The sequence below is a fragment of the Peromyscus californicus genome, unplaced genomic scaffold, assembly GCF_007827085.1.
Source record: "Peromyscus californicus insignis strain IS unplaced genomic scaffold, ASM782708v3 Scaffold_4__1_contigs__length_199733344, whole genome shotgun sequence".
NCBI lineage: Eukaryota > Metazoa > Chordata > Mammalia > Rodentia > Cricetidae > Peromyscus > Peromyscus californicus.
This window is the reverse complement of record NW_026294562.1, coordinates 172,642,265-172,669,453: the sequence shown is the minus strand read 5'-3', so window position 1 is coordinate 172,669,453 and position 27,189 is coordinate 172,642,265. Positions and strand designations below refer to the sequence as shown.

The 27,189-nt window shown below is 44.4% G+C and overlaps 1 pseudogene; it reads left to right on the top strand.

Annotated features, from left to right (window-relative positions):
• LOC128124090 (carcinoembryonic antigen-related cell adhesion molecule 1-like) overlaps positions 1–26,437 on the top strand; it is a 75,498-nt pseudogene extending 49,061 nt beyond the window's left edge.
• The last annotated feature ends 752 nt before the right edge of the window (positions 26,438–27,189 follow it).

Genomic DNA, 27,189 nt, shown 5'->3' with positions numbered 1-27,189 from the left:
GTTATGGTGAGACATTGAAAATTTTTCTTGGCTACTCTGAAATATACACTGCCATTGACTACAATTCTCTATGGGTTACTTCTAACCCGCTCCTCTTTCCAATATGATATTTACATATTGTTACCAACAGCTCCTTGGTGATTCCTTCCCACAGCCAGTTTAGCCTTATGTATTTATTTATCAATTATATATACGGTGTTCTGCCTGCACACCAGAAAGGGACACCATATTTCATTATAGATGGTTGTAAGCCACCATGTGCTTGCTGGGAATTGAACTCAGGACATCTAGAATAGCAGCCAGTGCTCTTAACCCCTGAGCCATCTCTCCATCAGGGATTATTTCCTGCAGGAAAATACTAGTAGACACTGCTTGGTGGAAGGTCAGGTCATTGTTCACATTTAAGGTTAACTTACAGGATTAGCAATGATCATTTACCATGTTCCCTATTATAGGGAAACAGACAGGAAACACAGCCATTGAGTCAGGGTCACATAGGCCATCAGTGGCACAAGCTATCTGTCCACAACCACATCTCCAGCTTCCCCACCATGGAGACCTTCACTCCTCTACATCATTCATAGACTCAGGATTCTTATAGGGCTCCCAGATTCATGTCAATCAACATCAAACACCTGACAAGAATGGCCCACCTGTGGCCCAGCCAGACCTAAATGTCAGCCAGATCCTGAGCTGTGTGAGATCTCTCACAGGCTGTCAGATTTCTCAGGGAAGCTCAATTGGAAGGCTCATCATAACCTGTCTGTAGGACAGCCCCGAATGGAAAAGGCTTGGAGGGCTCTGGTTTATACTAAGCAGGGGAGGTCAGTGTAGCCGGAGGGAATCACACATTGTGTCTCAAGGCAGGCAATGGGTCAGTGAGGACCAGGAGATAAAATGAGGTCTCTCATTCTAAGTCTTGAGTCTGACAATCACCAAACACTGCAGCTCAGTTCACTCATGAGAAAGTCCTGGCTATTCCAATACACAGCACAGGAGGCCCCATTATCTCTGAGCACTCAGCCACTCCATCTGCCTTTAACTTGCTTCCTGCCTGATTATTTAAGGATTTGGGTCAGCTGGGAGTTAAGAGACTATCTCTGGTTGTAAGAGGCCTTTGCAAGAATCAGAAGTACCACAAAGGGCCATCATCTCTTTTGGTCAACACAGTACTGCTACCCAAGTCCATCATCACAACCAACAATTCCAATTTCATGGAGGATGAGGACTCAGCAGCATTAATGTGTGATCCCAAGACTCAGAATATAACCTACCTGTGGAGGATAAATGACCAAAACATCTCAGAAGAGGACAGGCTGAATCTGTCTGAGGTTAACAGGACTCTCACTTTACTCAGTGTTGTGAGGACTGACACAGGACCCTATGAATGTGAACCTGGAACCCAGTGAGGGACTCCCCAAGTGATCCATTCTCTCTGAACATTACCTGTAAGTATTTTCTGTTTCATCCTGGCCCCAACTGCCTAAATACAGAGGGCTAGATCTACCACACTCGGTCCCAGTCCCTTGGGTTTATGACACTGACCTACCATACAGATACCTAGGCTGCCAGGGAATCAGGTGCCAGCCCAAGCATATGTGGACAGGCCCAGCATTGAGCTTGAATGGGCTCCAGGGACTTCTCCTGCCTAGAGAGGCTCAGGGTAATTGAGACAGGGGACATGTCACACTCAATCTCAGTGCACACAAGAGTATGCAGTGGGAATGTTTGTGTGTTGTGCTTGAGATAGAACAGGGCTTGGCATGTTGAATGAGTACTCTTCTGCTAATCTACACCCCAGATCTGGGTAGGACCTGCTCAACTAAGGTTAAAGCACAGCTCAAAGAGATACTATGTCCTTCTATAGATCAGGATTTCCCCTTCCTTGTGCTGACATCATGTGTGATTTTGTTCTCCTTGCTACAGATGGTTCAGATGTCCTGATCATATGCCCCTCAAATATTCATTTCCACTGAAGGACAAACCTCACATCTGCTGCCATACAGATGCTAACCCACCTGCACAGTACTCTTGGTTTGTCAATGGAGAGCTCCAGTCATCCTCCCAAGAGTTCTATATTCCCAACATCAATACTAATAGTAGTGGATCTTATATCTGCCTTGTCTATAACTGTCACTTTCTTCAGTAAGACCACAGCCAAAAACACTAGAATCCTTAGTAAGTGGATCTCTGAAATATCAACACTAGGTTTGGAGTGGAGTCTTTTGGCTTTCTGGGAAGGTGCAGAAGCATTTAATTTCCAGCCCATGTCTATGGGAACAAGCAAAACTTAGTCTTCCCGCAAGCCTCCTGCTCCCTCCCTATGTCTAGTGGCCTCCTAGTTCTCTGATTTCTGTGAGGAGGAGGTTCTCTTAGCCTTGCAAAGCCTTAGCTTGTGTGGGGACTTTCCATGGTTAGGAGAGCCTCAAGGTCAAGATTTCTTTCTGTACTTAACACAAGCTTTCCTGTTCCCTCCATTTTCATTATGACCTCCATGACCTACAAGGAACACCCAGGGCTTTCAACTGTGCTCCCATTCATATTCTCCAAATTGAGAAGAATATTCCCCACAGATGGGGACTAGAACTCTGCTCCCAGGTCTGTTCCTGTCTCATGGGTGGGGTGGCTGACTCAGCACTGACTCAATGGGATGGAAAGAGTGGGTGGAGAAGGTGCCTGGGAGCCCTGGTCTGAGTCAGGGTGAACCGTGTCACTGACAGTTGATGATGTTCTTTTGCTTACTCTTCTCAAGGTTCAAAAAACAAATGTCAGCTGAGTGTGGTGGCACACATCTCTGATGCCAGCACTGAGAAGGGAGAGGCAGGTAGACAGTGTGAGTTTGAGCCCAGCCTGGTCTACATAGCAAGTTCCAAGTGAGCAAGGACTGTACAGTGAGAACCTGTCTCAAAAATATCAGTACTGAGGATTAGAGTGGCAGGTTGTGGTCAGCACTGTGATTATTCACTTGTAGCTAGAGTTTTCCCACCTGGCCCACAGTCAGGACAAATCTCTATCACCCGCCAGTCCCACAGCCACTTAGACCCGACCAAGTAAACACAGAAACCTATATTGGTTACAAAATGTATGGCCATGGCAGGCTTCTTGCTAACTGTTCTTACAGCTTAAATTAATCCATTTCTATAAATCTATACCTTGCCACATGGCTCGTGGCTTACCGGCATCTTCACATGCTGTTTGTCATCATGGCGGCGGGCAGTGTCTCTCCTTCAGCCTTCCTTCACTTCCCAGCTTTATTCTCCTCCTTGTCCCGCCTATACTTCCTGCCTAGCCAATGGCCAATCAGTGATTTATTTATTGACCAATCAGCAACACATTTGACATACAGACCATCCCACAGCATTCACTTCTTCTCTGTAGTATTTAATTCATATCCATGGGTCAGGAAATACAATTTGTCTATAAATAGGTATTCTTCAGTTAGGGATTTCTCCCATTCCTGTGTTCCAGCCTTTAACACCTTTAAGATTAGGTAGGCCATCTTAACCCTATGACAAATTTTTTAATAAAAATTAAAAGGCTATTTCATAAAAGAGAGACCTGACTCTTCACACTCACAGAAAATGTGAGCAAGAATTCCCACAAAAATCATTGGGAAATACATCCCCCACCCCACCATGAGATTTCTGGACATGTGGGCTGAAGAGGCTCCCAGTGTGGAATCTACACAAATACCCTGAGTCAGGGTCATTGTGGGTGATCCTGGTAGGAGTAAGATTCAACTCTTTCCTTATAGACCATATCTTGAACATGTGATCTTGCAGAGGACCCTTCATTCTATGGCCCTGGGAGCTGGCTGAGATCTCTGAGGGTGAAGGACTCTCAGCTGGTCCCCTCCACTGTTTATTCACAGAACCAGTGATTAAACCCTACATCCAATTCACCAACACCACAGTCAAAGGCCTGACCTCTGTGATCCTGAAGTGCTTGTCAAACGACCCTGGGATCTCAATCCATTGGTTCTTCAAAGGAAAGAGTCTGAGGATCAATAATAGGACGAAGCTGTCCCTGAACAACAGAACCCTCGAAATAGTCCCTGCCAGGAGTTCGCATTCCGGGGACTATCAATGTGAAGTATCCAATCAAGTCAGTTCCAAGAGGAGTGACCCCATCCAGGTGGACATAATAGGTGAGTGACCACTCCTCCCTTGTTACTCCATAGCTTTCAGGGGGGGATAGTTTCTTTATCAACAGAGTGCAGAATGGGTCAAAGTCACAAGGAGAAAAACATGGTTCAAGATACAAATACAGCCAGCTTGGTGATGGACGCATGTTAACCTCATGATAACACACCAAGCAAGGTGAGCACAGTGCTGCATGCCTTTAACCCCAGCACACCAGAGGCAGAGACATTTGGATCTCTATGAGTTCCCAACCACCCTGGTCTTTGTAGCCAGTTTCAGGTTATCCAGAGCTACATAGTAAGACCCTGTCTCAAAAGGGAGAGAGCACGAAGCAGGAGACCTAGAATTACAATTCCACTCAACTGAATGTACCAGGCTCTGCTGACTCCCCATGGGAGACCTTGCCTTGGAGGAGGTGGGAATAGGGGGTGCACTGGGTGGGAACACTGGTGGGCTTGGGGAATTAGGACAGCGGAATCTGTGGTTGGTATGTAAAATGAATAGAAAAATCTTTTAATAAAAAAAGAAGCACAAGGACAGCCCAGATTACATTGTGAGACCCGGTCACTAATAACAACAATAGATGTCAATATAGCAAATAAAAATGCAAAGTGATTAAGAGTTTAGGGGTCTGAGTCACACACACACAGACCACCCTCCGAATCTAGTAAAATATTCATGTTACTCTACACCCCATAACACACAATCAAATTTTCTTTACGTTATTTCTAATACCTCATATGAATACTGCATAGGCACTAGTCTTATTGTGTTGAGTACAGGACAAAGATAGGAGGAAACAATACATTTTTCACTGTAGACATACTTTTCCAAGTAGTTTGTTTCCAAGGTTTTGATCCATAAATATAAAATCCATACATAGAAAAGGACCTGTGCTGAGTTTCTTACTATGTTTGCATATTTATTCATTTTGTATGCGTGTGCCCCGCCTATTGTGTGGAAGTCATAGGACAATTTGTGGGGGCTAGTTCTCTGGGGATAGGGAATTGAACTCAGGTAGGTGAGCAAGCCCTTTTCTGCTAAGCCATTTCACTGTCCCCATTGTTTGTTCATTTATATCTGTGTGGCAGTTGGGGGTAGGTACAGCGAGGGAATATAGCAGGCACTCTTTCCAACTGAGCCGTCTTGGTGGCTCATATACTGAGTTTCTTATCCTCACGTTCCTTGAACAAGACTCTTTTCTGATAACTGTTTTTTTTGTGGTGTGTAGTAGTAGTAATAATAATAGTAGTAGTAGTAGCAGTAGTAGTAGTAGTAATAGTATTTGTGTGTGTTTGTGTGTGTATGTATTTGATTCTTTTTTTTTTTTTTTTTTTTTTTTTTTTTTTTGGTTTTTCCAGACAGGATTTCTCTGTGTAGTTTTGCACCTTTCCTGAACTCACTTTGGAGACCAGGCTGGCCTGGAACTCACAGAGATCTGAATTCCTCTGCCTCCTGAGTGCTGGGATTAATGCCATGGGCCACCACTGCCCGGCTGTATTTGTTTCTTAACTATTGAGCTATCTCTCCAGACCCATAAACCAAATACATGGAGAGATAGCTCAGTAGTAAAGAGCCCTGGAAGCTCTTCCAAAGACAGGGGTTTAATTCCAGCACGCACATGGCAGCTTATTCTTGTCTGTAACTGAAGTTCCAAGGAATTCAACATCCTCTTCTGTCCTCCTCATGTAGAAAACATGAGAGTGGTGTAGAGACATATAAGCAGCCAAAAGTCCCATATGATGCATCTGGCATCATAACAAAGACAGCATTTGAAATCCAATTTCAAGATGCTTTCATCGTGTCTCTTAAAAGTCTGATGACTTTCAGCTCTGATCCGTTTTAGGTCTTTGGTCCATGTAGAGTTGATTTTTGTATGTTGTTAGGAGAAGGCTTGTAGATGTAACCAACCTTCTTATTAAATAAGAAACACAGAACCAATGCAAAGAAGAAATCCAAGACGTCAGAGCTAAGAGCTAAAACCTTACCCTTCCTCCTGTGGTGGTCCGACCTCTCCGAACCAGAGCTACCCCTGTGTTAAAGTCTTTAGAGTTCCTGTTCTGCCTTCTCATTGGTTGTAAACCCAACCACATGACTGCCTCATCACGGCCTGTCTGTATAGGCCTCCAGGTTTTCCATGATTGGTATTGAAATTAAAGGCATGTGTATCCAATACTGAACACACAGAGACTTACCTAACTCTACCTACCGAGTGCTGGGATTACAAGCGTACGCCACCACTGCACTGCTTTCCTATGGCTTCCTAATAGCTCTGACCCCTGGGCAACTTTATTTATTAACATACAAATAACATTTTAATACAAATAAAATATCACCATAAAGGCTTAACTTCATTCTTTTACCTGGATATCACATCTTCCAAACATCCCTTGTTTAACTGATTATTCTTCCAACATTGTGCAGTCTTCACAGACTGATCAAAACTCATCTGCTCACAGACGGTCAAATGGACAGCAAGAATGCCTTCCAATTCTGTAGCTCAATAGGACAACTCTGTTTCACACCAATTAATTCAAAAGAGCCAGCAGAAATGAATGTTTTTTTAACAAACATAAAAAGTGATAGATGAAATGCCCGATATGCCAACTGCTCAGATAAGACACACATGATAATATATATGCAAAACTGTGCCCCCTAAACACACATATTGATCATATTAATTAATCTTTAATTTAATCATGGCCAGTGTGCATGAGCACTTCTGGGCTTTCCAATTCTATTTCACTGTTCTGTATGTCTGCCTTTATGTCAGCAGTAGACTATTTTGATGGTTGCAGCTTTGTACTAAAATTATGAAATCATGTGGGATGACCTGCAATTTTATTCTTGTTTCTTTCAAGATACTTTTAATGCCAGGTATGGTGGGGCTTGCCTCTAACCCCAGCTATTGGGAGCAGAGACAGGTGGATCTCTGGGAGTTTGGGGCAAGCTTGATCTATATAGTGAGTTTCAGGACAGCTAGAATGGACTTGCTATTTCTGTGCAAAATGCCACTGGGGTTTTGATCTGATGTGCATAGAACTGATAGACTACATTCATTGATATTGTCATCTATTAAAAAAAAGTCTTTCAGGCTAGTTGGCTCATGCCTGTAAATCCAGCCACTCAAGAAGTTGAGGCAAGAGTATCAAGTTCTAAAAGTGCCTACTACAACCAATTCAAGGCCAGACTGATTAGTTTAGTGACATCCTGTTTCAAAATAAAAATTAGAAGGCAGAGCTTAGAGTACAGTTCAGTGGTAGTGCATTGCTTACCATACACAAAGCCCTGGGTTCAATACCATTGCTGTAGAACAACAGTAATAATGAGGTTAAGTCTTCCAACCCATCAACCCCAATGGCTGTCATTTCTTGTCTTCTTTCATCATCTCTTATTTGGTAGTTTGCTGAGTGTAAGGCTTTTATCTCCTTGGTGGAGTTAATTCTAAGTATTTTATTCTTTTTGGTGCTTTCATAAATAAATACTTTCTTCATTTCCTTTCCAATTGTTCACGGTTAAGGCTGGGACTATTGCTCAGGGGCTGAACACTTGCCTGGCATGCACGAGGCCCTAGGTTCAAGCTCCACTACTGTCAGGAAAAACGAAAATCAAATTGTTCATGGTCAATAGTAGTATACAGAAATACAGCTCACTTGTGCATGTTCATTTCATTAGCCAACAAATTTACTAGTTTTGCTCATTTAGTTCTGAGAACTTTCTGTAGAATATTAAGGATTTTCTATGAACAAGTTTCTGTCATCTACAGACATCTTTAGCACCTCATAATTGGGCACCTTTATTTCATTGTCTAGCCTAATGGCTCTGTGTAGCACTCCTAAGAGTCACTTGAACAGATGTGGTCACAGCAGCTCTCTCCTTACAGACCATATCTTGAACCCAAACATGCAATCTTGCAGAGGGCCCCTTCATTCTACCGACTCTGGGAACTGGCCAAGATCTCTGAGGGTGAAGGACTCTTAGCTCGTCCCTTCCACTATTTGTCCACAGATCCAGTGACTCCACCCTCCATCCAAGTCACCAACACCACAGTCAAAAATAATATCTCTGTGTTCCTGACCTGCTTGTCAAATGACACTGGGGTCTCCATCCATTGGATCTTCAAAGGACAGAGTGTGAATCTCACAGACAGGATACATCTTTCCCACAACAACAGCACCCTCCAAATAGACTCTGTGAGGATTGAGGATTCTGGGTACTATCAGTGTGAAGTATCCAATCCAGTCAGTTCCAAAAGGAGTGACCCCATCCAGCTGGACATAATAGGTAAGTGACCTCTGCTCCCTTTTTACTCCATAGTGTTGGGGGTGGGAGCAGTTTCTTTATCAACAGAGTGCAGAATGGGTCAAAGTCACAAGGAGAAAAACATGGCTCAAGATACAAATACAGCCAGCTTGGTGATGGAGGCATGTTAATCTCATGATAACACACCAAGCAAGGTGAGCACAGTGCTGCATGCCTTTAACCCCAGCACACCAGAGGCAGAGACAGTTGGATCTCTATGAGTTCCCAACCACCCTGGTCTTTGTAGCCAGTATCAGGCTAGCCAGAGCTACATAGTGAGACCCTGTCTCAAAAGGGAGAGAGCACGAAGCAGGAGGCATAGAAGTACAAGGCCACTCAACTGAATTTACCAGGCTCTGCTGACTCCCCATGGGAGACCTTGCCTTGGAGGAGGTGGAAATCAGGGGTGGATTGGAGGGGAACGCTTGGGGGTAGGAGGAGGTAGGACAGGGGAATCTGTGTTTGATATGTAAAATGAATAGAAAACCTCTCTATAAAAAAAGAAATACCAGGCTAGCCCAGATTACATTGTGAGATCCTGTCAATAATAACAATAAATATCAATATAGCAAATACAAATGCAAAGTGATTAAGAGTTTAGTGTCTGAGTCAGACACACAGTCAAACCTCAGAATGTAGTAAAATATTCATGTTCCTACACACACATTCAAAACTTCTTTAGATTATTTCCAATACCTAATATGAATACTGCATAGAATCTAGTCTTATTGTATTGAGTATAGGACAAAGATAGTAGGAAACAATACATTTTTCACTGTAGACATACTTTTGCAAGTAGTTTGTTTCCAAGGTTTTGATCCATAAATGTAAAATCCATAGATAGAAAGGACCTGTAATGACTTTTTTTTACTACATTTGTATATTTATTCATTTTGTGTGTATGTCCCACACCCGTGAGTGGAGGTCAGGGGACAGTTTGTGGAATCCAGTCTCCAGGGACAGTGGATTGAACTTAGATTGGTGAACCAGCCCTTTATCTGCTAAGCCATTTCACTGGCCCACATTTGTTTGTGCATTTATTTCAGGGGTAGGTACTTGGAGGGAGTTTGGCAGGCACTCTTCCCAACTGAGCCATCTTGGTGGTCCTTATCCTCATGCTGACATTTGACATCCTTATCCTCATGCTTGGACTTTCTTATCCTCATGCTGACATTTGAAGCATCACATCCCTCCACAAGATGCTTTTTTCTAATAACTGTTTTTGTGGTGTGTAGTAGTATGTGATGTGCATATATATATATATATATATATATATATATATATATATATATATATATATATATATATATATATGGTTTATGAGACTGGAGAGATACCTCAATAGTTTAGAGCCCTAGCAACTGTTACAATGGACAGAGGTTCAATTCCCAGCACCCACATGGCAGCCTATTACTGTCTCTAACTGAAGTTCAAAGGATTTTACAATTTTTTGGAGTACAGGTTTTTGAAGTATGACCTGATTACTCTCTGGATTTCCTCATTGTCAGTTGTTATGTCTCCCTTTTCATTTGTAATTTTCCGAATTTGGATGCTCTCTCTGTGTCTTTTGGTAGTCTGGACAAGTGCTTGTCTGTCGTGTTGATTTTCTTAAAGAACAAACTCTTTGTTTCATTGATTCTTTGTATTGTTCTCTTTGTTTCTATTTTATTGATTTCAGCTCTCAATTTGATTATTTCCTGGCATCTATTATTCCTGGGTGACTTTGCTTCTTCTTGTTCTAGAGCTTTCAGGTTTGCTGTTAAGTCACTAGTGTGAGATTTCCCCCAAATTCTTTATGTGGGCATTTAGTGCTATGAATTTTGTTCTTAGCACTTCTTTCATAGTGTCCCATAAGTTTGGGTATGTAGTATATTCATTTTCATTGATCTCTAGGAAGTCTTTAACTTCTTTCTATTTCTTCCTTGATGCATTGGTGATTCAGTTGAGCATTATTCAGTTGCCATGAGATTGTAGGCTTTCTGTAATTTTTGTTGTTGTTGCAATCTAACTTTAAGCCATGGTGGTCTGATAGAATACAGGAGGTTATTCCAATATTTTGTATCTGTTGAGGTTTGCTTTGTGACCGAGTATGTGGTTAATTCTAGAGAAGGTTTCATGGGGTGCTGAGAAGAAAGTATATTCTTTTTTTTTTTTTTTTTTTTTTTTGGTTTTTCGAGACAGGGTTTCTCTGTGTAGCTTTGCGCCTTTCCTGGAACTCGCTTTGGAGACCAGGCTGGCCTCGAACTCACAGAGATCCGCCTGGCTCTGCCTCCCGAGTGCTGGGATTAAAGGCGTGCGCCACCACCGCCCGGCAAGTATATTCTTTTTTGTTAGGGTGGAATGTTTTGTAGATATCGATTAAGTCCATTTGAGTCATAACATCAGTTAAGCCCCTTATTTCTCTGTTAAGTTTTGATTTGGCAGATCTTTCAAGTGGGGAGAGTGGGTTGTTGAAGTCTCCCCCTATTAATGTGTGGGGTTTTATGTGTGATTTAAGCTTTAGTAATATTTCTTTTACATATGTGAGTGCCCTTGTATTTGGGGCATAAATGTTCAGAATTGAAACTTCCTCTTGGTGTATCTTCCCTGTGATGAGTATGTAATGTCCTTCTTGATCTCTTTTGATTGATTTTAGTTTGAAGTCTATTTTGTGGGATGTTAGGATAGGTACACCAGCTTGATTCTTAAGACCATTTGATTGGTAAGACTTTACCCAGCCTTTTATTCTGAGGTAGCATCCATCTTTGAAATTGAGGTGTGTTTCTTATGCAGCAGAAAGATGGGTACTGTTTTTGTATTCATTCTGTCAGCCCATGTCTTTTTATAGGTGAATTAAGTCCATTGATATTAAGGGATATTAATGACCCGTGATTGTTAGTTCCTGTTATCTTTTGGTGGTAGTGAGTGTGTATTTCTCTTCTTCGGGATTTACTGCTGTGGGGTTATGTGTTGCCTGTATTTTCGTGGGTGTATCTGACTTCCTTAGGTTGGAATTTTCCTTCTAGTGCTTTTTGTAGGGCTGGATTTGTGGATAGGTATTGTTTAAATCTGGTTTTGTCCTAGAATGTCTTGTTCACTCCATCTATGGTGATTGAAAGTTTTTCTGTTTCCAGCATTCCCTCTGTTTGTGTTTTCTTCATTGTTTCTATATCCTTTCTCAGGTCTTGAAGTGTTTCCCTCCCATGTTTAATTGCTTTTTCATGGTTTTCTTGGCTTTCTTTAAGGGATTTATTGATTTCTTCCAATTTTTTATTTGTCTTTTCCTCTATTTGTTTATTGATTTCTTCCAATTTTTTGTTTGTCTTTCCCTCAATTTCACTTTTCATTTTTTCCTGAAAGGCCTCTAGCATCTTCATGATGCTGTTCCTAAGGTTGCTTTCTTCTGCTTCTTCTACATTGTGATGTTCAGGTCTTGCTGTTGGAGGAGGGCTAGGTTCTGGTGATGCCATATTACTCTTTATGATGTTGTATGTATTTTTTCCCTTGACATCTGCCCATCTTCTCCTCTAATAGGCATAAGAGGTTGCTGTGTCTGAGTGAGTTGCTATTGTTCTACTCTGTGCTTGTTGTGTCTGTGTCTCAGGGGGCCCCTCTAGGAGGTTACTCTTGTTCCAATGAGAGCTCTTTGTCCAATGAGGGCTGCTGGCTTGGTTTCCATGCTTCAGGAAGTGGCTGGGGTCTCAGGAGGATGGGTACGGGGGCAGGGTATATAGATTGCAGGGTTCAGTGGGGGGTCTTTGTGAGTGTGGGGCCTTCCTGTAGGAGCCCTGCCTGCTGGCCAGCAGCTGGGACAGAGTTGGGCAGGGGTTCCTAGGGACCAGCTGTGTCCCAGGGATGGGACCAAGGGGCAGCACTCTCTGGGTATGGAGCCTCAATATGCTTTCAGTTAACTCCTGGCCACAGGAACCAGAGAGGTGAATATTTACATCTACAACAATTAGGACAATGAGAAAAAGAAGTGATCATGAAAAACAAATGTAATGTTAATGTAAAAATTGCTATGTGACTTTCTCCCATCTTCAGATCCTTCCAAGGATTGCCAGAGTAGATATGATTTAGGCTGCAGCCTAAAGCACACTCTCTCCCCACCCGCCACAGGCAAGGACTTGAAGGAAGACACATGGCCAGCCTAGAAACACAGTACTTATGGGAGTACTAGGAAAGAATATCCTCCTTATTGCCTCACCTCTCCTAATCTACCTTCTCACAGGAAGTGCACTCCCTAAAACAACACACAGATGTCACACACAATCAGAGAGTTCTTGTCCACTTGCTTGGTGAGGATGAATTTATCGTGATGGTTCTTCTCTTTTCTGTCCATGACAGGTGAACGTCGACTTTCATTATGGAGTATTATTGGCATTATTGCCCAATGTCTGATGGGGCTGATTGCAGTAATATTTTTACTGGTTTTCCTGTGGCGCAGACGTCGTGGCAGGTGAAGTGTCTTACACCCTTCCACCTACTCTTCCATTCCCTCCATGCTTGGGAAAGGGAAGAGGCTTCCTTCACTTTGTGTCTGGACTCCATCTTCTCTTTGCTATGTGTCTGCTGTGTTCCTCATATCACTGCCTTCCTATGTCCTGTACCCCACTGTCTGTTGGTTATGGTCACTCCCTTCCTTGTGAAGTTTGGAGATAAATTGACTTCATCTTTCACCAGGGAGCCACAAATTGAGAATGATATTAAACAAGTGGACAATGAGCCAAGCAACCTCAATGAGCCAACCAACGCCAATGAACCAACCAACCTCAATGAGCCAACCAATGCCAATGAGCCATCCAACCTCAAAAAAACCTCAAAAGCAGCCTCAAATGTGAAACCTCAAAAAGAAAAGAAGAAAAAAGTAAATTCTCAACCAAAGTACCCCCCCAGCACCAGTTAGAAAACAGCAAGTATGATGGGGTGAAAGGATCAAAGTCTAGGAGGGGGCTGGTTAGATTGGAAAAGGAGGCAGCACCAAGAAAGGCAGTGGCAGCCATGGTGTGAATGCACAACAAGGACACCAAATAGCCCCCAAGAAACATTGGCTCCCAGGGTCCTTCCCAACTGAGGAACCAAACAACAGTGACAGTGTCTCCCATTTCTTTAGCACAAGAAGTAAGAGCATGCTCAGTGAGGACAACTGGACCCATCCACCCACAGTAAGTAAAGGCACTGACCTTTGGGAATCAAATGTCCCACCACCTGCTCGTCCTTCCATGGCATCCTGGACACCAGCCACTCTTTACTGTCTGACTTACAGAGCAGATCTTCTTTCCCCAGTCTCTGGCTGGCATTTTGTTTAGGCTGCCAAGTAGCTCCCAAAAAAAGACACGGAGACTTATTATTAATTATGAAAGTTCGGTGCCTTGGGCAGTCAAAATAAACCAGCAACATATGTTTACCTAGTTATACAAATACAACACATCTTTGCATTGTTTAACAAATATTGCACAACACTAGCCCTCAGGTGCTGTAGGTCCTCATGGCCTTCGCAGCCACAGCGGAACAAGTCAGTGCTGAAGGGAGACTCAGTGCACCTAGGCTAGGCTGGCATGAGGGAACCACATGTCCAAGAGCAAGTTCCTCACCCTATTGCCTTCCCTGCTGTGTGGGAAGGTTGTGGACATTCATTCTCCCTAAGGGAGACTCTCTACTGTGTATATCTGGGTACCAAAGACCACTGTGCTCCTCCTTGTCATAGGAACATGTCAGTCACAAATACCACTGAGGAAAGGATAATCAAGGCTTTGTGAACTTGGAGAACTCCTGAACTGAATAATCCAGGTCTCTGTCCTTGTTACCTCTCCTCTGGTCCTAATAAGCTAGGTCTGTGAAACAGACTCTGTAGGAGTCTGGACTTGGGCATGACACCCCTCACCCCCCACCCCACATCTACCACCACCTCCTGCCAACTCCTTCAGGTACAAATCACAAGTCTTAGATGAGCTTTGTACTTCCATGAACTGGTGACTCTTCTATTGCTTCCCCAGGTCACGTGACAGCTCTCCTAATAAGGTAATCACTGCCACTTTCACTGCCTGCTTCCTCTCAGATGAGTCTTGAGAGATGGGGATGCTCAGAGCCACAACTGTGTGTCCTTAGTTCCTCGTGCAGCAGACGAGGAGCTGCACCTCTCTTACCCTTAGACTGCTCGCCCGCATTCTGCCCACTATAAAAGAAGTTACAGGTGTGGGTGAGCTAGCCCCTGTGGAGTTCCCAGCACAGACCCAAAGGAGGAAGGGCCACACCCCTCTCCCTTGTCTCTCCTCATCAGAACCTGCTCTGACCTTCAAAGGAAAGACTCCATTCCAACCAGTCAGAAGTACAGGCTCTGGGATCTAACTCTGACCCCTCCTCTACCCAGCATCCTAGTCCCTTGTAGTCTGGCAGATGGATTCAGACAAGAGACATCCTGTCATGTAGAAGACTGGCAGGTTTCTTAGAGAATGATGGGAGGCATGCTCAAAAGTGAGGGTGGATATTGGTCAAAGAGCCACTGCAGATGAAAGGAGCGAGAGTGGACAATGGCCAGGGACCACAGGTAGCATGTTAAAGTAGGCCGGGTGCTGTCTTCTAAAGTTTCTGGCACAGGGGGCCCTCATGAGATGTTTTTCTGTGCAGGACAAACAGACCATGTGGGTTGACTCTAAAGGAGGGGACTATTGTGTGTTTCTGTTCCTTTCCAGAAGGCTCCAGCTACATAGTAACCTATATTCTTCTTAGCAATTGAGATGGTCACTTAGAGAATTTAGAGGCTGGAAATGTAGTCCTATTGCTAGAGTGCTTGCCTGGCTGTCCCTGGCGTAGGTTTGATCCACAGAATCACAGTGGAGCACACCTGCAGTCACAGCACTTGGTCCCTGGAGAACATGGGGACTCCCTGGGCTACATGAGAGCTGGTTCACACACACACACACACACACACACACACACACACACACACACACACACACACACACACACACACAAACCAGGTTTAGGGCAGATGAGATTTTTTAGTGTGTAAAGTGCAGTTTACAAATCTGACATCTGAGTCCAGTCGCCAAAACCTGAGGTGAAAGGAGAAACCCCTCCTGCAAGTTGTCCTCTGAGATGCACCCATGTTCTGTCTGTCTGTCTGTCTCTGTCTCTGTATCTCTCTGTCTTGAGACTGACTGTACGATCATACTTTTCAGGTGGATGGCCTTCATATTATTTCCTGGAAAACAATGTCCAGCAACCCAGATCCCTAACTTCAGTCTTCCCATCTCCACCAGCAACGGCAACGGTCTTCTGAAATAAAAACACAGCGATGGGACCTGTCCCATTAGCTGCTGCTCATGTATTCCCAGTCTCCTGCCCCTCACTATGGGGGAAAGGGGAGGAGAGTCCCCAAAGGACACAATCCTGCAGCCCCAGTCTTCAGAGTCAGCAGAGAGAAAGGCAGAGAATGGATTGGGTAGCCGGTGGCTATCAGGAAAGGTGTTGCTGGTGAGGGATTGCACCCTTTAGAACACAGAGCAAGAGCGCTTATGAAGTCCACTGTAGCCAGGGAGCCAGCTTAGTAGTGAACAGAAAACTGGCTGTGGCAGAGAAAAATGGGCTGTGGTAGGGGATGACCTCCACTGGGGAAAGCCCTCTGACAGTTGGGTGAGTATATGTGTAGGTTCCTGGCATGTGATCTCTGCCCTCAGAAAGATGACAATGTAGATAGACTTGTGTACAGTTCTAGGAGTCCAGTGCTAGCCACTCTTTACCTATTTCCTGACATGGGATTTTTGCTGTACACATGGCAGACCATGAAATCCAAGGTCCTGCAAACAGGAACTGTCTTGGTTGGTCACAGATGCAGTTCCATGGTGGAGAGATACAATCTCCCATGCGTGTCCATTTGGGATTCCATTTCACCTCTCAGCTGTGACTTGTTTTCTAGTCCCACAAAGCTAAGTGGCCAAGCCTTCAGCAAGCACATGAAGCACTCCTCGACGTTTCTCCACTCTGTTCTCAGGGCTTCCTCGCACACACTACTGTTTCCTTAGCTCCCCCAAACTAGCTCCTTCTCCTGCTGGGGAATGTCCAGTGTCCTATCACATACTCCAGATTCCTCTCTTGCTCACACTTCCTGCTCTTGCCAACACTTAGCTCTGTGGGGCCCTCTGTTCTAATTGCATCTGTCTCCCTGTACACCTCTGCCCCATTACTGTGACAGGAGAGTGACTGAAAAGGATGCATCAGGAAAGAAACTAGTTGACCAGGAAGACTAGAAGCCTGTCCCCACCTGACTTCATACAGTTGAGCATACTCAAGAGATGCCAGGGATAGGAGCTGGAGAGGTGGTTCGGTGGATCTAAGCACTTGGCTGCTCTTCCAGAGGACTCAGATGCCCATCAACCACACAGTTGAAAACCTTTTGTAAGTGTAGTCTCAGGGAATCTGATACCATCTTCTCTCCCCAGGGGGTACCAGACATATACCTAATGTACAGACATACATGCCAGCAAACCACCAACCACCACCAGCACCACCAGCACTACCATCACCACCACCCTCACCACCCACATACACAGGCATAGAGGGACAGGCAGGGAGTGTACACAAACACAGAGCAGTGACCGCTAAGTAAAGTCCTACAGAGGGCCTTGTGGATCCTAGCCTCTACCTAGGAGCTCAGTGAGATCAAAGGACAATCCAAATGAGACCACTTTGCATTCATAGTTACCTCTGTGCTGACACATACAGATACCTGTCTTGGATCAAGACCATGGCGGTCCATCCTCTGTGTCTTTACTTTGCTGTTTGGGGCCCACATACCTGTACTCTTTGGGTACTTTCTTCTGTTATATCCATGCTTGAGGTCCATTGTTTGAGAAATAAAGTAGTGACCGCCCACATTTCTATATTCCCCATGGTCTCATGCCCTGGTGAGGTGTGGGCTCATTTATCATGAGCTGACCTCACCACACAGAAAGAAACCAAGTGACTTTGTTGCCATCTTGGCTGGTGACTTCATCAAGATAGAGGTGACCAGGTGACTTGGCCGTTATCTTAGTTAGTGACATTATTGAAATATTTACCAGTATTGAGAGCCCTCAGAAGATCATGCACTCCTAGGACTTCCTGTGCCACAGGCAGTCAGGTACACATCCCAGACTGCCTTTCCCAACTTTTCCATTTTAATTTCATCTTCTGTATTCCTAATGGGATCATGGAATTGGGAGACTCAGAAGAGACTCCAACATGGGCTCTATTGCCACATGATAAAAATCGACACTTGTGTCATTTCATTGTGGGGAGAGGGGCAGTTCAAGACAGGGACTTTCTGGGTAATAATTCTGGCTGTCCTGGAACTTGCTCTCTAGACAAGGCTGGCCACAAACTCATTCAGATCTACCTGGCTCTGTCTCCCAAGTGCTGAAATTAAGGTGTGTGCCACCACCACCCACTTTCTTAAGTGTACCTTAAGGAGGGTATACCCAAACTCCATGGTGCAGTTTTTGGGTTTGCACATTGTTTTGCAGGATATATTTACAGCTTTCTATGGGAGTTTTCCCAGCCATGTGCCTCCAACAATACCAACAGGAGCTAACACTTTCAAACTGACAGTCTTTTAATGGAGAGAATAATGAGAGAACCCTCTGTCTAATATAAAAATCATAAGATGGTTAATAAACCTCACCAGTATAAAAAATGGACACTTATAAACATATACAAAATAATACATGAATTATCACTCATAAATTTTGAAGAGGATGGAGAGCCAGAGGTTCTTTTTTTTTAATACCAGGAAATTTAAGCATAGAATTGAAAGAGAAGAAAATGACTTTTCTACTGTGGGGCTAGAAGTTCCTCAATTCTAGTTAAAACAAGAGGAATAAATGTCTTCTATGATCTAAAACTATAATAACAGCTAACATGTCAGTATATGTGTGCCTTCTTTTCTGGGTTTTGTATACAGAGAGGATTCCCTCACTTCAAGGTCATTTTTGATAATGTGCTAAGACACTAAAATGTGAACATTTTTTTCTGTCAGGTTAGAAGTGGGATATAAAAATGCAAGCAAAGAGTGTTGCTTTATACCTGAATCAGAAGAAGCTTGGTAATTAAAAGGATGTGTTAATTTGTTATATTAATCTATTCATGTAGCGTGGACTGGACTTTCTTTTAACAAGGAGGTGCTGCCCAGCAGTTCCCTTCTGAGTCAGACAGTTCCCATACTCAGGACTCCTACTGTGCCTGTTTGGAAAAGATCACAGCTGGGCATGTGGAGAGCTGGTTCTTTGAGAGGGTAAACAAGATTGACAGGCCCTGGGCCCAACTAACCAAAGGGAAGAGAGGGAGGACCCAAAGTGACAGAATCACAAATGAATAAAGAAACGTCACAACAGACACCAAAGAAATTCAGGATATTGTAAGGGACTACTTTAAAAATCTATATCCCATTAAGTTGGAAAATCTAAAAGAAATGGATGAATTTCTAGATTCACCCAAACGACCAAATTTAAACCAAGAAAAGATCAATCAATCTAACCCGACCATAAACAAAAAATAAGATTCTCTGTTCAGGTCTGGCAGTGAGTTGTGGGGCACACTTGCAGAAGTTTAGGAGCAGTGTACTGGCTAGTAGTACATCAATTTGACACAAGCTAGATTCATGAGAGAGAGAAGGGACCTCAATTGTGAAAATGCCTCCATAAGATCCAGTTGTAAGGCATTTCTCAATTAATGATCAATGGGGGAGGGTCCAGCCCATGGTGGTGGTGCCATCACTGGGCTGGGGTCTTGGGTTCTATAAGATAGCAGGCTGAGAAAGCCATGTGCCACAAGCCAGTAAGCAACACCTCTCCATGGCCTCTGCATCAGCTCCTGCATCCAGGATCCTGCCAAGCTTGAGTTCCAGTCCTGACTTCCTTCAGTAATGGACTATGATGTAAAAGTGCAAGGCAAATAAACCCTTTCCTCTCCAACTTGCTTTTTGGTCATGGTGTTTTGTTGAAGCAATAGAAACCCTAAGACAGGCGGTGATCCTATTATTTCCCAGAGAAGGAGTTTAAACAAAAAAGCACTATCCACAAAACATCCAGGAGCAGTCCGTGCCCTCCTTACACAATTCTACCAGACAACTGAGTGCTCAGGAACAATGTCAAAACCTTCCAGAACAAATGAGGAGGGGAAACCTCGTTCCTGTCTACCTTCAGAGAGGAGAAAACCCCTAAACGAAATACCGCAAAAAACAGTTTCAGAATTACAACCTTGACTATGTTTCAGGAATGTGGGTGATTTAACATTAGAAAATCAACCACTGCCTTTTAGAAAATCAACATATTAACCAGAAAACCATGATCATTTGAAAAGTAGGAAAATGGCCTTTGATTCTCGCCCACCTGTGATTTAGGTACCAAAGAAACAGATTATGAAAGAAGGGGACCCTTTGGAATGATACAGACATCTACTAAACGTGAAATTAAACACTGTGATAAGCCTGTGGTTTTGGAGTAAGCCCTCAGTCAGGTCAATATGGAGTCACTTACACTGTTAGCCTAATTTTCTTAGTAGGGCATGTATGTCACCTGTGGACTGCTGTTTGCTATTTAGAGAAACCGGGCTTCACTCAGTCATAGGTGTTGATCATGGGTAGCAGATGGGGTTGAACAAACCCTTAAGTTTGAGATACCTCACTCATGTGTTCCACCTGTAAATTCTTCCAGAGTACAATGCAGCCCCACAATTTCTGAATCTGTCCAGATTGTAAGGACAGCCTCACTCTAGAAACAGGAATAGAAGCCAGTGTCTGTCTTTCACACATTTATGATTTTGCCTTTTGACAAAATATCAAGTATCAGGGTCAATGGGGACCATGAGAAAACTGCCTGACAGCAGCACACCCACCTCCTGCAGACATTCTCTCTGGCCAGCCCATGGGAACATCACAAAAGCAGGGAGCACACTCCTGACACCCAGAGCATGCAGAATCTGAGGCCAGAGCCGCCACAGGCTTTGAGAGCAAAATCCTAAGGGCCAGGCTCATGACTCACCTCAGACCACAGGAAGGCCAGTGCTCTGGGCTTTCCAGGTATGATGCCCATGACTTTGAGGTAAATTGAGGTTTGTGACATACAGTAGGTTCCATGGATTCACAAAAGGCCAATCATAGGGTACACTTCGCATGTCAGATTGGAAGAGTGACGTTGTGTTAAGCCCCGTTGGCCACTGTGGCCAAGCTTCATGGTTATGCCCAGTTAGATGTGGCATGGGGGAATATGCTCCACTTTTGGTAGGTGGATGTGTAAGGACAAGGACAAGCAATTCGGGAGAAAGTAAACAAAAGTGTGTCAACCACATGACTTCCTCGTCACTGCCTGTCTATACAGACCTCCAGGTCTCTATGGTTTGTACTGAGATTAAAGGTTCCGGTCACCGCTTGGCTGTGTCCTTGAACACACAGAGATTCTGCCTGCCATGTTATTGGATTAAGAGCATTTGCCACCACTGCCAGACTTCTGCTAAATGGCTTGCTCTCAGCTCTGATCCCCAGCAACTTTAGTTATTAACATACAAATAAAATCACATTTCAGCACAAACAAAATATCACCATAGCCATCTATGCCCCTGGCCAACTGACTTGTAAAACCAACCAATCACAGAGCAGAATAGTAGAACCCTGGTCCCGGGGTTGACTCCACCCCCAAGACTTCCTGTGTAAACATCCCTGCCTAGTTAGTTAGAGAAAAAGGCTGTTCTCCCCACCCTGGTAGAGGCAGCTACTCTCCTGGACTCCTCATTCCCAAATAAATCTCTTTCTCAAAAGAGTTTTGGGTGTGAAGATCTTCATTCACTGGCATAGAGAAGATACTTGCTGGGATGTCCCTCAGTGGATAAAACAAGGGAGAGCTGAAAGAGCAGAGCAAGGATGAGCTGAACAGAAGATGTTTGCTGAGATCTTCTCAGTTGACAGAGGAGAGAGAGCTGAAAGTAACACTTTTCTCTGGAGCGGGAGGAGATTGCTACATTTCTGCAGGGGTTTGCCCTTTCTTGGAGTGAAGCAAAAGAAGCAACATCTTAGGCTGGAGAAGCAGAGCTCTGCTAGAAAGCCTCCTTAAGTGGGGTCTGAGCAAAGCTCAGCTGTAGAGGCTCTACAGGAGAGGAGCAAAATTGCTATATCCTGCAGAGAGACCGTCCCCATCACACCAGGTATACATTGACTTTCCTGAACAGTCAGGATACCCTTCCCTGCTGAAGCAGTTCCAGGCCTGACTCTTCTGAGAAGTCAGAAAATTTTTCCTTCCATGTTTGTGCTGCTTCTCTGCAGTTCCAGCCATCAGAGCTGTGCTAAATAGCTCCAGGTGTCCGGGACACCTTCAGAGCAGAGCTGTTCTGAGCAGCTTGAGGTGGTGTCCGGGATACCTCATCCTTCAGGGTTGAACTGTCTCCTTGCAGTTTCAGCCATCAGAGCTGTGCTACACTGCTCAAGGTGTTGCCTGACTCCCCAGGTAGTCAGGACACCAAACCCACAGAGTTACAAAACTCAAACGTTTTGCAACCAATCTACTTACACCTTGAATACAAGGATTAGTTCCATTCCACTTCCTGGTGCTCTTTCTCCTCAAATTGTACATTTTGTATTTTTTCCTTGTTCAACTTCCTCTTTTTCATTATAAATCTGTATAAGAGTGGCCAGTCTCATCCCCCACTCCTCACCCTCTGCCACCCCCCCACACCCAGTCCGCTCATGTAGATCTCATCCACTTCTGCTTTGCTGGGTCATCCATGTGTCCCTCCTAGGGTCTTTTCCTGTTAGCTAGCCTCTCTGGAGCTGTGGATTGCAGTCTGGCCATCCCTTCCCTCACATCTAGTATCCACTTATGAGTGAGTACATACTATGTTTGTCCTTCTGAATCTGGGTTACCTCACTCAGGATGATATTTTATAGTTCCATCCATTTGCCTGCAAATTTCATAATATCATTGTTTTTTACTGCTGAGTAGTACTCCATTGTGTATATGTGCCACATGTTCTTTATTCATTCTCCGGTTGAGGGGCATCTAGGTTGTTTCCAGTTTCTTGCTATTACAAATATTACTGATATGAACATAGTTGAACATGTGTCCTTGTGGTAAGATTGAGCATTCTTTATGCCCAAGAGTGGTATAGCTGGTTCTTGAGGAAGACTTATTCCTAATTTTCTGAGAAACTGCCATATAAAGTCCTACTACTACTGGACAGGAAGACAGCAGCAAGGACATCTAGAAGGTGGTTCAGGGGCTGAGAAGCACTTCTGAAGAAACAGAGCAGGGAAAGGTCAGAAAATGAAGGCACAGACAGAGTCTTTAGAGGAGAAGGTCAGACAGGACAAGCCTACACTCACCAAAGATTCGGAGTGTGACTAGGAATTTTAGGGAGTGAAGGGTGAGCTCAGTAGACAAGGAGAAGACAATTTCATACAGTGAAAAGATTCAGGGGTAGTGATGAATGGGGGTGATGCTGCTGACTTTCCACCAACAGGACACACACACCAAGGATGAGAGTTGAACACACTCAGGTTCAAATTTTTACCAAATGCAAAAGTCCTAAATTGATAGATTTTTCTCTCTTCCCTCTTAGCCCCACTTTTAACCTACTGGAACTCTCCCACCATTGCCCAAGTCACTGTTGAAGCAATTCCACCATACATTGTTGAAGGGATAAACGTTCTTCTGACTGTCCACAATCCACCAGGAGATGTCATAGTCTTTTACTGGTACAAGGGAAAAGCTTCGGCTTGGAGTGATGGAATTGTCCAAATTATAACAAATAATAGTACAACAACAACAGGGCCTGTATACAGTGGCTGAGAGCTAAAATTTCGCAGTGGAAACCTGCACTGCCAAAACATCACTCAGAATGATGCAGGAGAGTACACACTACTCATGCTAAGACTGGAGAGTAAAGCGAGCATCCATGCAGTTCAAGGGACACCTTAAGTAATTCTCTATAACCTCTGGGTCCTGGGTGGAGCTAATCCTACTTCACACATAGGGTTGTCAGTAATGAAAGACACTGTGTTATTGTCCCCACATTGTGGTTCAAACATTGAGTAAAAGACATACAATGGGGAAAAAACAGTAATTGATCAGGATGCCTTACATGAATCCACCCTCAGAGAAGAGTGGTTAGGTAACTGAGCTCAGGCATGTCAGACTCAGCCCAGGGTCTTAGATGCTCATCATGAACATGATCTTCAGAAAGACCCTTCAGGACTCAGTCAAGGCCTGGCTGAGGAAACCATCAGAGTCTCACAGAGAGATGACCTTCAATAGTATTACTCCAGACCTCCTTCCAAGCTGTACCAGGAAACCTGGGAACCTTGTAGAATGGATTGGAATTTGACTTCCTGTTGGAGCTGACAGGGGACAATGATGGATTGTAGACTGGGAGCCTGCTGACAGTCAGCCTCTCAGAGCCATGTCTGAGGTAGGTCACCTGGGCATCTCCTCCTGAGACACAGTGTGCTCAGCATAGGTGGAGAGGTATGAAAGGGAATCAGCCAGCTCTTCTGATGGTCTTCTGAGACCTCACAGGAAAGTCAAGCGTCCTAAAGACACAGAAGAACAAGTGTACACATGGCAGCTCCTTGCCCTCCAGGGGTTCAGCCCAGGGATTGTTTTCTGCAGGTAAATACTAACAAACACTGCTTGGTGGAAGTTCAGGTCATTGTTCACATTTAATGTTAACTTTCAGGCATGGCGATGATCATTTAGATTGTCTCCTATTATAGAGATACTAAGACAGGAAACACAGTCAATGAGTCAGGGTCACACAGGCCATCAGAGGAACAAGCTATCTATCCACAGACACATCTCCAGCCTCACCACCATGGAGATCTTACTAGGTGACCTTCAGTATTCTAGATCATTTCATAGATTCAGGATTCTTATAGGGCTCCCAGATTCATGTCAATCAACATTAAACACCTGACAAGAATGGCCTACTTTTTCCCAGCCCAACCTTCATGCCAGCCATATCCTGATCTTTGTGAGATCCCTGACAGGAATTCATGTTACTCAGGGAAGCTCAATGGGAAGACTAATCATGACCTATCTGTAGGACTTGCAGGGAGCTAGTCTACACTCAGCATTGGAGGTCAGTGCATCTGGAGAAACTCGCACATTGTGTCTCAAGGAAGACTTTAGGTTAGTGAGAACCAGGAGATAAAGTCAGGTCTCTAACTCCAAGTTTGTCCATCATAAAACAATACAGCACAATTCACTCATGAGAAATCCCATGCTTCTTCCATACACAGCACAGGAGGCCCCATTATCTCTGAGCACTCAGCTACTCCATCTGCCTGTAATTTGGTTCCTGCCTGATTCTTTAAGGATCTGGCTTGCTGGGAAGTTAAGAAACTATCTCTGGTTGAAAGAGGCCCTTAGGTCCTGAGGACTAGGCTTTAACACTTTTAAGATAGGCTGGGCCATCTTAACCCCATGACAAAATATTTAATGAAAAACACACAGAAATTATTTTATAATGGAAAGACCTGACTGTTCACACTCACAGAAAGTGTGAGCAAGAATTTGCACAAAAATCAATGGTAAAAACACACACCCCCAAGAGATTTCTGAACATGTGGAATGAAGAGGCTTCCAGTGTGAAATCTACACTAATACCCTGAGTTAGAGGTCACTGTGGCTGAACTGGATAGGAGGAAAATTCAGCTCCCTCCTTACAGACCCTATCTTGAACCCAAACATGCTATCTTGCAGAGAGCCACTTCATTCTATGGGCCCTGGGAGCTGGCTAGATCTCTGAGGGTGAAGGACTCTCAGATGGTCCCCTCCACTGTTGATCCACAGAGCTGGTGACTCCACCCTCCATGAAGTCACCAACACCACAGTAAAAGAACTGGACTCCGTGGTCCTGACCTGCTCCTCAAACAACACTGGGATCTCCATCCATTGGCTCTTCAGTGGCCAGAGTCTGGAGCTCACAGACAGGATGAAGCTGTCCCAGAACAATAGCACCCTCAACATAGACCCTGTCAGGAGAAAGGATTCTGGGGACTATCAGTGTGAGGTCTCCAGTCCAGTCAGTTCCAAGAGGAGTGACCCCATCCACCTGGACATAATAAGTGAGTGACCTCTCCACCCTACTTACTCCATTGTCTTGGGGCTGGGAGCAGTTTCTTTATCAACAGTGTGCAGAACAGGTAAAAGTCACAAGGAGAAAAACATGGCTCAAGACAAAAATACAGCAGCTTGGTGATGGATGAATGTTAATCTCATGATAAAACACCAAGCAAGCTGAGTAAGGTGCTGCATGCCTTTAAACCCAGCACACTAGAGGTAGACATGGGTGAAATGTTATGAATTCCCAACCACCCTGGTCTTTAAAGATTAGCTGAGCTATCTCAACACCATGACAAATTATGTAATGAAAAAGAAACAGAAAGCTATTTGATAATGGAGGGACCTAACTGTTTACACTCACAAAAAAGTGTGATCAAGACTTTGCACAAAAATCAATGGAAAAACACCCCTCCCCCCATGAGATTTCTGGACTCAGGGGCTGAAGAGGTACCCATTGTGGAATCTACACCAATACGCTGAGTCAGGGGTCACTCTGGGTGATCTGGGTAGGAGGAAAATGCAGCTCTCTACTTATAGATTGTATCTTGAACCTAGACATGTGATCTTGCAGAGGCCCTGGGAGCTAGATGAGATCTCTGAGGGTGAAGGACTCTCAGATGGTCCCCTCCACTGTTGATCCACAGAGCTGGTGACTCCACCCTCCATGAAGTCACCAACACCACAGTAAAAGAACTGGACTCCGTGGTCCTGACCTGCTCCTCAAACAACACTGGAATCTCCATCCATTGGCTCTTCAATGGCCAGAGTCTGGAGCTCACAGACAGGATGAAGCTGTCCCAGAACAACAGCACCCTCACCATAGACCCTGTCAGAAGAGAGGATTCTGGGGACTATCAGTGTGAGGTCTCCAGTCCAGTCAGTTCCAAGAGGAGTGACCCAATCCTCCTGGACATAGTAAGTGAGTGACCTTTCCTCCCTTCTCAATCCATAGTGTTGGAGGTAGGGGCAGTTCTTTATCAACAGTGTGCAATGGGTAAAAGATACAAGAAGAAAAACATGGTTCAAGACACAAATACAGCCAGCTTGGTGATGGATGCATGTTAAGCTCATGTTAAAACAACAAGCAGTCTGAGCAAGGTGTTGCATGACTTTATTTTTTTTATTTTATTTTATAATTTAATTTAATTTTACATATCAGCCATGGATTCCCTTGTTTTCCCCACTCCCCCCCCCACCTTTCCCCCAGCTCACCCCCCATTCACATCTCCTCCAGGGCAAAGACTCCCTTGAGGATTGAGTTCAACCTGGTAGATTCAGTCCAGGCAGGTCCAGTCCCCTCCTCCCAGGCTGAGCCAAGTGTCCCTGTATAAGCCCCAGGTTTCAAACAGCCAACTCATGCACTGAATACAGGACCCGGTCCCACTGCCTGGATGCCTCCCAAACAGATCAAGCTAATCAACTGTCTCACTTATCCAGAGGGCCTGATCCAGTTGGGGGCTCCTCAGCTATTGGTTCATAGTTCATGTGTTTCCATTCGTTTGGCTATTTGTCCCTGTGCTTTATCCAACCTTGGTCTCAACAATTCTCGCTCATACAAACCCTCCTCTTTCTCACCGATTGGACTCCTGGAGCTCCCTCCACCTGGGGCCTGGCCATGGATCTCTGTATTCGGTTCCCTCAGTCATTGGTTGAGGTCTCTAGCACGACAGTTAGGGTGT